We start from the raw sequence: 15,425 nt of genomic DNA, 5'->3' as shown, positions 1-15,425 counted from the left end.
TATTTATTCCTAATAATGCATTTTTGCCTTGAAGGCTATTTTGTCCAATATGAACAGAGCTACTCTAGCTTTCTTCTGGTTAGTATCTGCCTGGCATATCCTTTTCCATCTTTTCTTATTTTCAACATTTTTATGTGTCACAGATTGGCTAAATGGTCACTAATTCCATTTCCTCTTCCTTGGCACACAGGACTACATTTCCCAACTCTTTTTGCAGTTATGTTGGGACCACCAGAAGAATGTGGGCAGAAGTGATGTATGCCACTTCTAGGTTTGGCCCCTAAAATGTGATACATGGTCTTTGATATGCTCTCTCCCTCCCCTGTTCACATGGCTCGAGGCAAACAACTCCAAGATGGTAGGACTAGGATTGAAGGATCCCAGATTCCTATGTCACTGATTGAAGAAGCAACAGCCAGAGCAGCAGCCTGACCTGATGAAATGTAATGTGAGCAAGAAATAGTTTGTTGTGTTAAGCCCCAGCAATCATAGGGGTTGTTTGTTACAGCAGCTAACATTAATTATTCTGATATACCATGTCTTTGTGTTTTAGGTTTTCTCTAGGATACAGCAAATATCTGGAATGTTTTGTTTTGTTTTCTTTTAATCCAATCTGAGGATATCTTTCTTTTAGCTGGTGAGTTTAGACCATTTATACTTTATTGTGATTTTAATTAATTGTTGATATATGGAATTATGTTTACCATTTTATTTTGTGCTATCTGTCCTGCTTTTTCTATGTCTTTTTCCCATTTTCCTGTTTTCTTTCAGATTGTTCTGATTCCACATTTTCCCCTCTATTGCTTTGGAAGTTATACACTCTATTTCTATTCTTAGTGATTACTCTTAAATTTTAGCATGTGGACTTAAAGTCTAAATCAATAGCTCCACCCCCTGCCAAACTATCCAAGGGCCTTAGAATGCTAATCACCATCCTTTGTCTTAAAAGTTACTGTTATGCAGTATTTTAGCACCATCTTGTTTTTAACCTCCAAATTAGACATTATCATTGTTTTATAAATCTCAGACTTTCCTTCTGGGATTGTTTATCTTGATGTATACTCCTAAAAGCTCCTTTAATGAACATCTTTTGGTGATAACTCTTTCAGTTTTTGGTTTTCTGAAAATGTCCTCATTTCACCCATATTCTTTTTTTTTTTTTTTTTGTGAGGAAGATCAGCCCTGAGCTAACATCCATGCCTATCCTCCTCTTTTTTTGCTGAGGAAGACTGGCCCTAGGGCTAACATCCGTGCCCATCTTCCTCCACTTTATATGGGACGCCGCCACAGCGTGGCCTGACAAGCGGTGCATCAGTGCACACCCGGGATCCAAACCCGGGGCCGCCAGCAGTGGAGCGTGCGCACTGCTATGCCACGGGGCCGGCCCCTCACCCATATTCTTAAATACGTAATTTAAGTAGGTATCAAATTCTACATTGACGGTGGCTTTCTCTCAGCAATCTGAAGTTATTGTTTCACTGTTGCTGCCAGTCTAGTTGTTGTTCCTTTTAGATTATCTCTCTTTTCTCTCTGGCAGCTTTTAAGATTTTCTCTTTGTATTTTTTGCTCTTCAGTTATACTGAAGAAGATTGACCTTTCCACATGCTCTCTCTTCTGTCTCCATTTTGTTTCACCTTACTGTCCTTTGATAGTCTGCCTTTATGCAGAGGTCTCAGTTCCAATTCCCTACCTTCCCTGAGCCCAAGATCTTGTCTCCCACGCATAGGAGGTCATTAAAACACAAGCCTTTAGGTTCCTGGGAGTGATGAATGTGCTCAAGGTCATCAGCCACTTACCATGCTAGTTTGTAGCTCCCTCTTTATTTTCACTCCTGAGGATTTTCCTTCTTACGAACTCAACTATACCATTTAAAAGATGTTTTTTGGGGGGGCCGGCCCCATTGCCAAGTAGTTGAAGTTCTGCGCTCCACTTGGGCGGCCCAGGTTTGTGGGTTCGGATCCTGGGCTCGGACCTACTCCACTCGTCAGCCATGCTGTGGCAGGTGTCCCACGTACAAAATAGAGGAAGACTGGCACAGATGTTAGCTCAGGGCTAATCTTCCTCAGCAAAAAAATATTTTTTTAAGATTTTTTTTTGTATTTTATCTAGGATTTCTATGGTTTTTGCAGTGGGATGGTTTTTCAGAATATTTAGTCTACCATTTTCTCATAAATGAAAGTCCACATTGTCACTTTATTCTGTTGAATTTTATCCTTAGGATAAAATCTTGAGAGTACTACTTGCTGCATCATGGACTTTAAACATTTTTATAGCTATTCATATGCGTTGTCAGATTGCTTTCCAGCCATTCTCCTTTTGAGTGGTGAGTACTGTATTGATGTTTGCTTATCCACTTCATGGAGACAGAGTGGGGCCCATAGAGTATGGGCTTTCAATCAGCCGAATCTGATTCTCTCTCTCACTACCCAATCTTTCTATCCCTCTACTATTCATATATACAGTCATGTACCACATAATGACATTTCGGTCAAAGATGGACTGCATGTATGACCATGGTCCCATAAGGTTAGTCCCATATAGCCTAGGCGTGTAGTAGGTTATACCATCTAGGTTTGTGTAAGTACACTCGATGATGTTCACACAACAACGAAATTGCCTAACAACACATTTCTCAGAAAGTATCCCAGTCATTAAGGGATGCATGACTGGACAGAGATTAGAGAAGTTCTTTCCCTTAAAAGTTTTGTTGCGGTTTGAGATGCGAGAGAATTAAGAAAGAAGGCACCATTTGAGAAAGGAGAGAATGAAGATACACGTAGAAGAACTTCTGGCTAAAAATGCTGGCTTAAATATCTATCTTAGTCTCTGCTCCCCCATCAAGCCCCACTAAAATAACAGTAAAGAGATTTTTTTTAAGGCACAAACCTTCAATGATAAAAAGAGATTAGAGAAAACAGTGGCAAAATTTTGTCAGTTGGAAAACTTGTGAGTAGTAGTTGACATAGCAGATCTGAGAAAACTGTCTTAAACTGGCCTTGAGGAAAGCTAAGAAGCAAACCAATTTTTACACTGTGGCACCCACAGAAGACTCAAGAATTGGCAACAGCAAAGAGGTTACCTTTGGAAGTGAGGGGTGAAGGAGAAGGAATTGGCTTAAAATCTGTTTAAGGAGCAATTAGAACACCAAAACCCTTCCCCACTGTTTTTTTTTTTTTTATTGCGAGTTCCCCACTGTTATGGGTTGAAGTGTATCTTGTCCTCTCCCACAGAAAAGATATGTTGAAGTCCTAACCCCCAGTGCTTCAGAATGTGACTTTATTTGGAAATAGAGCTGTTACAGATGTAATTAGTTAAGATGAGCTCATACTAGAGTAGGGTGGGTCCCTAATCCAGTAGGACTGGTGTCTTTATAAAAAGACAGTCATGTAAAGGCAGAGTCAGTTAAAAGAATTTAAACAGTCGTCTCTAAGGATCAGAAAATGGAGGAAAGAGGAGCAGAGTCTAGTGGATTTTATAACAATCATTTTATAATTATTGGACTTTTAAAACTGTGCAAGTATGCATTTGATTTTAAAAACTAAATTTCTAAAAAATACAAGAAAGCAGGAGAATTGTTGGGATGCAGACAGGAGTGTGCTGGAGCGGCTCATACTTAACTTGCTCAAACTGGTTGTTAAATTTCCAGGAATTTTGTGAGCCAGTTGTTAAATACAGACATTATTAAAAATTAAATTGTATAAATTTACAATTAAATAAACTATTATATTAAAAGAACAGTTAGGGCCGGCCCCGTGGCTTAGCGGTTAAGTGCACGTGCTCCGCTACTGGCGGCCCAGGGTTCGGATCCTGGGCACCCACTGACGCACCGCTTCTCCAGCCATGCTGAGGCCACGTCCCACATACAGCAACTAGAAGGATGTGCAACTATGACATACAACTATCTACTGGGGCTTTGGGGAAAAAAAGGGAAAAAAAAAAAAGGAGGAGGATTGGCCATAGATGTTAGCTCAGAGCCGGTCTTCCTCAGCAAAAAAGGGGAGAATTAGCATGGATGTTAGCTCAGGGCTGATCTTCCTCACAAAAAATAAATAAATAAATAAATAAAACAAATAAAATAAAAGAACAGTTACTCAAAATTCATCACTTCCTAATTATTTTACTACATTTTACTATGGTCTATGATCTTAATGTTATTTATATCGATTGTATCTGTCTGTAGAGATGCTATATTATGGTGTGCTACTGGACACTTCTCAACTCTCTGTTGTGATATCATGTTGGTCACTTGAAAATATATGTATTTCTTGTTGTTTATTTCTTCAACTTTTTATTTTTAAGTATAACACATCCATAGAAAACCATATAAAACAAATATAGAGTTTAATGAATTGTTATAAGGGAAGGCAGCTTTGTAACTACCATCCGTGTCAGAAAGAGAATCATGGCTGACCACCCTAGAAGCCCTCCACCTGCAAAGGGTAACTAACCCTTCAAAGGGTAACCATACTTTCTGACTTTTATGATAATCACTTCATTACTTTATAGTTTCATCACCTAAACATGTATCCATAAACACTATGGTTTAATTTCACCTATTATCTTTATATGACTTTTACCTCTTTTTAATCTGTAGGTTCCCCGTTCACCTCTTTTTTTTCCCCTTATAATTTGTTGACAAAACTGGATCGTTTATCTGTAGCATCTCCCATGACCTTGATCTTGCTGATTGAATTCCTCTGGGATAGCTTAACATGTTCTTCTGCCCTCTATATTTCCTGTAAATTGGTAAGTGGATCTAGAGACTCATTTTTTATTATTAACAACAACAAAAGTACTAATTCAGCAAATTAACATTGAACATTTATTACATGCCTAAATGGGATGCTATAAAAATACAAAGTAATTTTTAAGGACTTGCATTATTTCAGGCAACTGACAGAATCTTCTTGAGGAACAATTTGTTATAGTTCACTCTATAACATTAGCTTGGTTGCCAACTCAGAAGGCATCTCCAAAAGTGTTAGGCCTTATGTGTGAAATATATATTAACTGACAAAGGGACTCCTGATAATAGCATAGGAGTGGTACAGCAGTGCCTTCCTGAAGAAATTATTAACTGCATAACCACTTGTACTGAAACCTCTGTCTGTTTCTCAAGGCTGGTTTTAACAATGGTACATTTACCAAGCACCACTGACAATGAATGCAAATATCATAGAAACAGTTTTAGGGACTCAGCAATAAAGGATTTTTAAAAAGAGGAGGAGGAAATTTCATTACATGTTTCTAAATAATCAGAAACTTAAGTTAAAAAAAACACACAGAATAAGATTTATATTAATTTGATGCTCTCTGTAACTTTTTCCTATGATGAATCAATAATACAGTCTCCCAAACTAATGCTAATTATTTTTAGAACAATATTGAAAACTTGGAAAAATGTTGATTTTCTTAAAATCAAATCTCAAGGCTTCCTGTTCATTAACAGTACTTGGCTAAATTATTTTGTGTTGTTTAATTTAAAATAATTTTATGGCTTATTTTCATAGTGTACTAGTGAATGTTTTACGTTATATATATTATGTTTATAAAATTAATGAAGTTTTAGTAACGAGAACTTACTTCACCTCTACTATTAAATCTTTGCTTGGAAGTAGGTGAGACCAGATTTGTGGACCAGGAAGATATGAAAGAATGAAGATTGCCCAAAACCCAAAGATTTTCAACCCTACTCTATAAATTTACAATATTATATTCAGCTATGATTCATAGAAATGACATTAAGTTTAAAATATTCATGTATATCATTTGTTAAAGTTCTCCAAGAGTAAGTCATTTCCTTCTGTATTTTTGGAAAAGTGAATATTCATTTCTCCCTGGTAATATTAAATTATGACAATCTTTGGCATTAAAATTAACCTGTCAAATTATATTCTCCAAAATTTGCAGAAACATGAGGAACTTCTAAAAGTGAAAATATCAAGATATGATGGTTATGGACCAGACTAAAAAATACCAAAAAGTATACCATTCCATCATGGAATATTAAGAAAGAATCAAACACAACCTGAGCTTATTTTGGATCAATAATTATTATGGGTTTCTATAAATAAAAAGCCTCCAGTGTTAAAAGATGTTGGATCAGCATTTCCGGAAATGTATGACTAATGCTATTATACTGTCTGTCCTAGGGAGTTTTATTATGACATCATCTCTTGAGAAACTTTAAATATTAATCTGTAGGTTATTCTCAGCATGCAATCCATTGCTTTTTTTCTCATTCAGAGTACTTTCTCATTTAGCACAAATAAGTTAATGTAATTCTTTTAACATGCTAAAGAAAATAGGATCTGATGATGATATTCAGGTTTGCATTAATTTAAAGTGAATAAAAATGCTCTGTGCAGAGACTATGCATTGCCAGTCCCTTTTTGCCTTCGCACGTTATTTCTGAAGTCACAGCATCAAAGGAATATTATTTTTGACAAAAATTTTAGTGTCACCCCCAAGAATATAGTTTGAGTCGTTTTGGAATAAATTAAATCATGATATTCATATTTTCTTTCTAAAATCATACAAATCTTTCTCTGGAAGGTAATTGCTGTTTCTTTCTCCAAAATGTGATTCCCCTCCCCAGCTGTGGCAGGTGCTGCCCGTATCCCCTCACCTTGACCACTTCAGTGCACGCAGCCTAACTTCCAGCTTACCAGCACCCGCCACATTTTTTTCTTATTCATAAAATTCTGTATTCATATTTAATGGCATCATTAGGAAGACACTGCAATCTACTAACGGTAAACAACTTTTTAAATTTAAACCTGGGAAAATGTGATTTTGTAAATTGTCAGTATAGAGAGACAAAAAGAACCACAAAAAAACCAAGAGTGGATTAAAAGACAAGTGCAAAACCTGGAGTAGGAATAAATATTGGGGCCAACAGGTAAAACTGTTGCTTTTGTTTTTGTTTTTTGGTAAGCAGACTGACCTTGTTTGTTTAGGGCATTCTGTCGCTGGAGCCAGCTGCTCTTTACGCAGCAGGCCGAAAGTGCCAGGGAATGAATGCCCCTCAGGTGTGGCTCTCACTCAATGCCTGAAAGAAGTTGGTGTTCAAATATTCCAGCTCCTTCTGTCTTCCGTAGAATAACTGAGGTCTGTGTATGTTTTATACTGGTTATCAGAATTTCCCCAGCATGGTTAGGTTCCAGTCACCCGCAGTGGTAACAGACTTAATAACACACTCTATTGGCTGCCTTACCTTCCTTGTCTTACTTCCGCATTAACTTCCTCATTCTCCTACTGAGGTTTTTGTTTGTTTGTTTTGTTGTTGTACCTTCTAAATAAACAACTCGCACTGGAATCCTTGCCTCAGAGTCAGCTTCTGGGGAAAACCAACCTAAGACTCACCAGCTCTTACTGCTTTGGTTCATTCTTTCCTCAACATTTGAATTCATCTATCATTTCCTGGTTTTAAAATATATTTTTTTATATATATATTTTTTTATTTATTTATTTTCCCCCCAAAGCCCCAGTAGATAGTTGTATGTCATAGTTGCACATCCTTCTAGTTGCTGTATGTGGGACGCGGCCTCAGCATGGCCGGAGAAGCGGTGCGTCGGTGCGCGCCTGGGATCCGAACCCGGGCTGCCAGCAGCAGAGCGCGCACACTTAACCGCTAAGCCACAGAGCCAGCCCTATCATTTCCTGGTTTTATAGTGCAGTGAAGAGAACAAATGTCAGCTTTGTTAGGAAATGACTTTTCAGCTCCTTCTGAGCATACTGTCTTCTTTTTACTCTGTGTCAAGAACAGTCATTTTAATTCCTTTGCTAATCTTCCAAGGTATAGAAATCTACAATTGAATTTCGCTGACTGGAGAGAAAAAATGGGGTCTCTGTTATCTCTATAGTCAAATCAAGGTCCCAGTCAGTGCCTGGTGATTTCAAAGCTGTCTTCCAGCTTTAAAATTCTAAGAGTTTTAGCACCCATTCTACAGAAATTATTCCAGAAAATTGAAGAGAAGGGAATACTTCCCAACTCATTTTGAGGACAATGTAATACCAAAACCAGACAAAAACAGTACAAAAAGGAAAACTACAGAACAATATCACTCATAAGCTTAGACACAGAAATCCTCCAAAAAAATTTAGCAAATTGAATCTAGCAATATATAAAAAGAAGTATACACCACAACCAAGTGGGATTTATTCCAGGATGTAAGGTTCAATATTCAAAAATCAATCAGTATAATCCATCATATCAACAGGCTAAAGTAGAAAAATCACATGATAGTATAATTGATGCAGAAAAAACATTTAACAAAATTAAACACTCATTTATAATAAACACTCTCAGCAAATTAGGAATATAGGGGAACTTCCTCAACTTGATAAAGAGCATCTGAAAAAAAAAAAACCCTATAGCTAACATCATACTTAATGGTAAAAGACTGAATGCTTTCCCCCTAAGGTTGGGAACAAGGCAAAGATGTCCACTCACACCACTCTTATTCAACATAGTACTGGGAGTCCTAGCCAGTGTAATAAAGCAAGAATAGGAAATAAGATGCATTTACATCGGAAAGAAAGAATGAAAACAATCCCTATTTGCAGATGGCATGATTGTCTACATAGAAAATCCCAAGGAATCTACAAAAATTTTGTAGAACTAATGAGTTCAGCAAGGTTGCAGAGTACAAGATAAATACACAAAAATCAATCTATTTCTATATACTAGCAATAAACATGTGGAAACTGAAATTAAAAACAAAACCATTTAAAATCACTACCAAAAAAAAAAAACCTAGGTAGGAATCTAAAAAAACCTGTAAAGGATCTATATGCTGAAAATTTTAAATGTTGCTTAAAGAAATCAAAGATTTAAATAAATGGAGAGACATACTGTGTTCGTGGATTGGCAGACAATATAGTAAAGATGAATTGATATACAGGTTTAACATAATTCCTATCAAAATTCCAGCAAGATTTTTTTGTAGATATAGACAAGCTTATTCTAAAAGTTATATGGAAAGGCAAAGGAACTAGAATAGCTAAAACAATTTTGAAAAAGTGGGAATAACCATTCCACTTGATGTTTACATGCTATATAGCTACAGTAATCAAGACAGTGTGATATTGGTGGAGGAATAGACACATAGATCAATAGAATAGAATAGAACCTAGAAATAGACCAAGACAAATACACCAGATTGATTTTTGACACACATGCAAAAGCAATTCAATGGAGGAAGAATAATCTTTTCAACAAATGGTGGTTGAACAATTGGACATCCATAAGCAAAAAAAAAAAATTGGGGGCCAGCCCCATGGCATAGTGGTTAAGTTCATGTGCTCCACTTCATTGGCCCAGTGTTTGTGGGTTCAGATCCTGAGCATGGACCTACACACTACTCATCAAGCCACGCTGTGGCAGTGTTCCACATATAAAATAGAGCAAGATTGGTGCAGACGTTAGCTCAGCAACAATCTTCCTCAAGCAAAAAGAGGAAGATTGGCAACAGATGTTAGCTCAGGGCCAATCTTCCTCACCAAAAAGAAAAAAAAATTAAACCTCACACTAATTTTCTCATATTTGGAGCTTGCCTCATTCTGATTAATTTTTCATATGCCATGATTGTTACTTGCAGTTATCTTTTCAGAAAGGGACATGACTCCAGAAATGTCTGCAAATTTTTACCTTTGCACATGAAGAATAGCTGGAACAGGGGCTGAATTATAGTCACATTCCTTTTCTGACAGAACTCTATTTTTTTCTATCATTTAGTTCCAGACTTGAAGGTCCATGCTAGTGAAATTAGTAATACTTAATAATATTTTGGTCAGATTGAGATGAGAGATCAAGAATGACAATGGACAAAGCAGTATGATAGAATTTTTTAATTTAAATTTTATGTTTTCTTATCTTTCATTTATTTCCTTCCTGACTTTATTAAAACATTTCACATTTTAGCCAAATGTTGAAGTGCATTGATTGAAAAAGTTTAATTCTGCAAGTAAAAAGATGACTAATTTTCTAAGAGGAGAAAAATAACTTAGCCTTTTAATCCCTGTTTTTCTGCTTCTGATAACTAATAAATGGTGGGTGCCTAGTCAAGCATGACTATGGTTATAATCTTCACATAGAAAATTGGGTTGGGGAAAAATATTCTCAATACACAATACACAGATTTTAATTTATAAAATTTCCACTGCTTTATTGAGGTATAGTTGATATACAGTAAATTGCGCATATTGAAAGGACAATTTGATAAGTTTTGACATATGTATACACCTATAAAACCATCACCACAATCAAAATAGTGAATGTATCCTCCATCATCCCTGTAAGTTTCCTTGTGGCACTTTAGTCCCCCCCTCTGCCTTTCCCAGCCCTCATCTTCAAGCAACCACTGATCTGCTTTCTGTCAGTGTAAATTAGTTTGCATTTTCTAGAGTTCTATATAAATGTATATATATTCGATATAAATGTATAATATATAAATGGAATCAAATAGCATGTGTTCTTATTTTGTCTGGCTTCTTTCAATCAACATAATTATTTTGAAATTTTTCCATATTGTTGCATCTATCAATAGTTATTCCATTGTTTGCATAGATCACAATTTGTTTATCCATGTTGGGTAGTTCATCTGTTGATGGACATTTGAGTCGTATCCAGTTTTTGGCTATTACAAATAAAAGTACTTTGAACATTTATATACAGTCTTTGTGTGGACATAGGCTTTCATTTCTCTTGATATCATCAGTCTTTTTAATTTTAGCCATTCTGATAGGTATGAAGTGGTACTTCACCTATTTATTTGCATTTTAGTATGCATTTCCTTAAGGACTAATGATGCTGAACATCTTTTCATGTGCTTATTTGCCATTCATATATCTTCTTTGGTGAAGTGTCTGGTCACATCTTTTGCCCATATTTTATTGGGTTTATCTTTTGTGTGTGTGTGTGTGAGGAAGATCAGCCCTGAGCTAACATCTGCCAATCCTCCTCTTTTTGCTGAGGAAGACTGGCCCTGGGCTAACATCCATGCGCATCTTCCTCCACTTTATATGGGACGCTGCCACAGCATGGCTTGACAAGCAGTGCGTCGGTGTGCGCCCGGGATCCGAACCAGCGAACCCCGGGCCGCCGCAGCAGAGTGCACGCACTTAACCGCTTGCGCCACCGGGCCGGCCCCAGGTTATTTGTTTTCTTATTGTTGGATATTGAGAGTTTTTATATACTCTGGATACAAGTCGTTTATCAGATATATTCTTTGCAGAGATTTTCTCCCCATCAGTGGCTTGTCTTTTCGTTCTATCACAAGTCTCTTTTGAAGAGCAGTTGTTAGTTTTGATGAAGTCTAATTTATCAGTTTGTTTTTTAGTGGATTATGCTTTTTTTGTCCTATCTAAGAAATCTTCACCTAACCCAAGGTCACAAAGATTTTATCCTATGTTTTCTTCTAAGTTTTATAGTTCTAGGTTTTACATTTAGGTATATGATCCATTTTGATTAATTTTGGTATATGGTGTGAGGTATGGATCCAAGTTCTTTTTTTTTGCCTGTGGGTATCCAATTATTCCAGTACCATTCGTTGAAAAGGCTATTCTTTCTCCACTGCATTGCCTTTGCACCCTTGTGAAAAAAAATATGTTGTCCATATATGTATGAATTTATTTCTGAACTCTCTATTCTGTCCCATTGATCTCTATGTCAGTTTTTTACAAAAAAGCCTGCTAGGACTTTGGGATTGCACTGAATCTATAGATCAATGTGGGAGAGAATGTATATCTTAATATTGAGTCTTCCAACCTATGAACTAGGTATATGTCTCCATTTATTTAGGTCTTCTATAATTTGTTTCTGCAGTATTTTGTAGTTTTCAGTATACAGGTCTTTCATGTCTTTTTGCAAGTTTATCCCCAAGTATTTCATATTTTTATGCTATTATAAATAAAATTGCTTTTCGAAATTTCTATTTCCAACTGTTCATTGTGAATATATAGAAATAAAATTGATGTTTGTATATTGTTATTGTATCCTACTACCTTGCTAAACTCACTTATTAGTTCTAGTAGCTTTTTGGTAGATTCCATCAGATTTTCTACGTAGATGATCATGGACCAGACAATTTTACTCCCTTTTTCCAATCTGGATGCCTTTTTAAACAGCAGCTTAATTGAGATGTAATTCACATACCATACAATTCACCCATTTAAAGTGTACAATTTGATGGTTATTAGTATATTCACAGAGTTGTGTGACCATCACTGCAATTAATTCTAGAACATTTTCATACCCCAAAAGGAAACCTCATATCCATTAGCAGTCACTCTCCATTTACCCCCTACTACCGTCCCCATCCCCAGCCCTAGGCAACCACCAGTCTACTTTATGTCTTTATAGATTTGCCTATTCTAGGTATTTCATATAAATGGAGTCATACAATATGTGGCATTTTGTGTCTGACTTCTTTCAATTAATGTTTTCAAGGTTCATCATGTTGTAGCGTGTATCAGTACTTCATTCCTTTTTAGTTCCCCAATTTTTTTATTGTGGTAAAATACATATAAAATAAATTTACCATCTTAACTATTTTGATGGTTAAGTACAGTTCAGTGATATTAAATACATTCTTAATGTGCTACCATCACCACCATTCATCTGCATAATTCTTTTCATCTTGTAAAACGGAAATTCTATACCCATTAAACAATAACTCCGCATTCCTTCCCTCCCCTCAGCCCCTGGCAACCACCATTCTATTTTCTGTCTCTATGATTTTGACTACTCAAAGTATTTCATGTAAGTGGAATCATACAGCATTTGTCTTTTTGTGACTGGCTTATTTCACTTTGCATAATGTCCTCAAGGTTCATCCATGTCGTAGCATATGTCAGAATAGTACTTCATTCCTTTTTTTTTTTTTTTTTTAATTATTTTTTTGTGTGAGGAAGATCAGCCCTGAGCTAACATCCGTGCTAATCCTCCTCCTTTTACCGAGGAAGACCGGCTCTGAGCTAACATCTATTGCCAATCCTCCTCCTATTTTCTCCCCAAAGCCCCAGCAGATAGTTGCATGTCACAGTTGCACATCCTTCTAGTTGCTGTATGTGGGACGCGGCCTCAGCATGGCTGGACAAGCAGTGCGACGGTGCACGCCCGGGATCCGAACCCGGGCCGCCAGTAGCGGAGTGCACGCACTTAACCGCTAAGCCACGGGGCCGGCCCCACTACTTCATTCCTTTTATTGCTGAATAATATTCCGTTGTATGAATAGACTACATTTTATTTATCCATTCATCAGTTGACGGACATTTGGATAGTTTTCACTTTTTGGCTGTTAAGAATAATGCTGCTATCATTATTCACTATAGCCAAGAAGTGGAAGCAACTCAAGTGCCCACTAACTGATGATTGGATAAAGAAGATGTGGTATGGGCCAGCCCCGTGGCTTAGCGGTTAAGTGCATGCGCTCTGCTACTGGCGGCCTGGATTCGGATCCCAGGCACGCACCATCGCACCACTTGTCCAGCCATGCTGAGGCCGCGTCCCCCATACAGCAACTAGAAGGATGTGCAACTATGACATACAACTATCTACTGGGGCTTTGGGGAAAAAAGGAGGAGGATTGGCAATAGATGTTAGCTCAGAGCTGGTCTTCCTCAGCAAAAAGAGGAAGATTAGTATGGATGTTAGCTCTGGGCTGATCTTCCTCACAAAAAAAAAATAATAAAAAAAAGAAGATGTGGTATATATATATAATGGAATACTACTCAGCCATAAAAAAAGAAAAAATTGTCCCATTCACAACAACATGGATGGACCTTGAGGCTATTATGTTAAGCAAAATAAGCCAGACAGAGAAAGACAAACACCATATGATTTCACTCATATATGGAAGATTAACACATGGACGAAGAGAACAGTTTAGTGGTTACCAGAGGGGAAGGGGGTTGGGGGTGGGCACAAGGGGTGAAGGGGCACATTTATCTTGTGACTGACAAATAATAATGTACAACTGAAATTTCACAATGTTGTAAACTATTAGGACCTCAATTTAAAAAAAGTAAAAAAAAAGAATAATGCTGCTATGAATATTTGTGTACAACCTTTACCCCCTCCCTCTGGAAACCACTGATCTCTATTCTGTCTTTATAGTTTTGCCTTTTTCCAGAATGTCATTAAATGGAATCACACAATGTGTAGCTTTTTGGGCCTAGCTTCTTTCATTTACCATAATGCATTTGAGATTCTTCCATGTTGTTGCATGCATCAGTAATTCATTCCTTTATAATGCTGAATATTATTCTCTTTTATTGATGTACCACAGTTTGTTTATCCACTCACTAGCTGAAGGATATTTGGGTTGCATCCAGTTTTTGACGATTATGAATAAAGCTACTGTACACATTTGCATGCAGGGTTTTATCTAAACGTATGTCTTCATTTCTCTTGGGTAAATATCTAGGAGTGAGATTGCTGAGTGGTAGGGCAAGTTGTATTAGTTTCCTATTGCTGCTGTAACAAATTATCACCAACAGTGATTTAAAATGACACAATTTATTCTCTTACAGTTGTGGAGGTCAGAAGTCCACAATGAGTCTTAAATGGCTAAAATCAAGTTGTCAGTGGGGCTGATTCCTTCTGGAGGCTCTGAGGGGAGAATCCTTTTTCTTGCCTTTTTCAGCTTCTATTGGCCACTTGTATTTCTTCTTCAGGTGGAATACAGGAGGATGGACGGAGGTCCCCTTCTTCCATCTTCAGAGCTCATCACTCTAATCTCTGCTTCCATCATCATATCACCTTCTCCTCTTACTCTGACTCCTTGTGTCCCACTTATAAGGACCATTGTGATTACATCAGGCCTACCCAAATAATCCAGGATAATCTCATCCCAATAGCCTTAACTTAATCACTTCTGCAACTTGTTCCTTTTACCATATAAAGTAACTTTCATAAATTCCAGAGATTAGGATGTGGGGATATTTGAAAGGCTGTTATTCAGCCTATGTATGTTTAGCTTTCTAAGTATATGTTTAACTTTATAAGAAACTACCAAACTGTTTTCCAAATGCCCATAACATTTTGTATTCCCACTAGCAACATATGAGAGTTCTAGTTACCCCACATCCTTGCTTTGTGCTTGGTATTATCAATCCTTTTAATCTTAGCCATTCTAGAGGACGTGGAGTGGTATTTCATTATGATTTTAATCTGTATTTCCCTAATAACTAATGATGTCGAGCAGCTTTTCTTGTGCTTTTTGTCATCCATAGATCTTGTTTAGTGAAGTCTGTTCAAATATTTTGACCATTTTTTAGTTGGGTTGCTTGTGTTCTTATTACAGAGTTTTAAGAGTTCATTGTGTATTCTACTTACAATTCCTTTATCAGATATGTGTTTTGCAAATATTTTTCTCAGACTGTGGTTTGTCTTTTTCCTTAACAGTGTTTTTCAAAGAGCA

This window comes from Ceratotherium simum, chromosome X, assembly GCF_057802395.1.
Source record: "Ceratotherium simum simum isolate JZ-2026a chromosome X, ASM5780239v1, whole genome shotgun sequence".
Taxonomy (NCBI): Eukaryota; Metazoa; Chordata; class Mammalia; order Perissodactyla; family Rhinocerotidae; genus Ceratotherium; species Ceratotherium simum.
Note: the sequence above shows the minus strand (reverse complement) of the source record.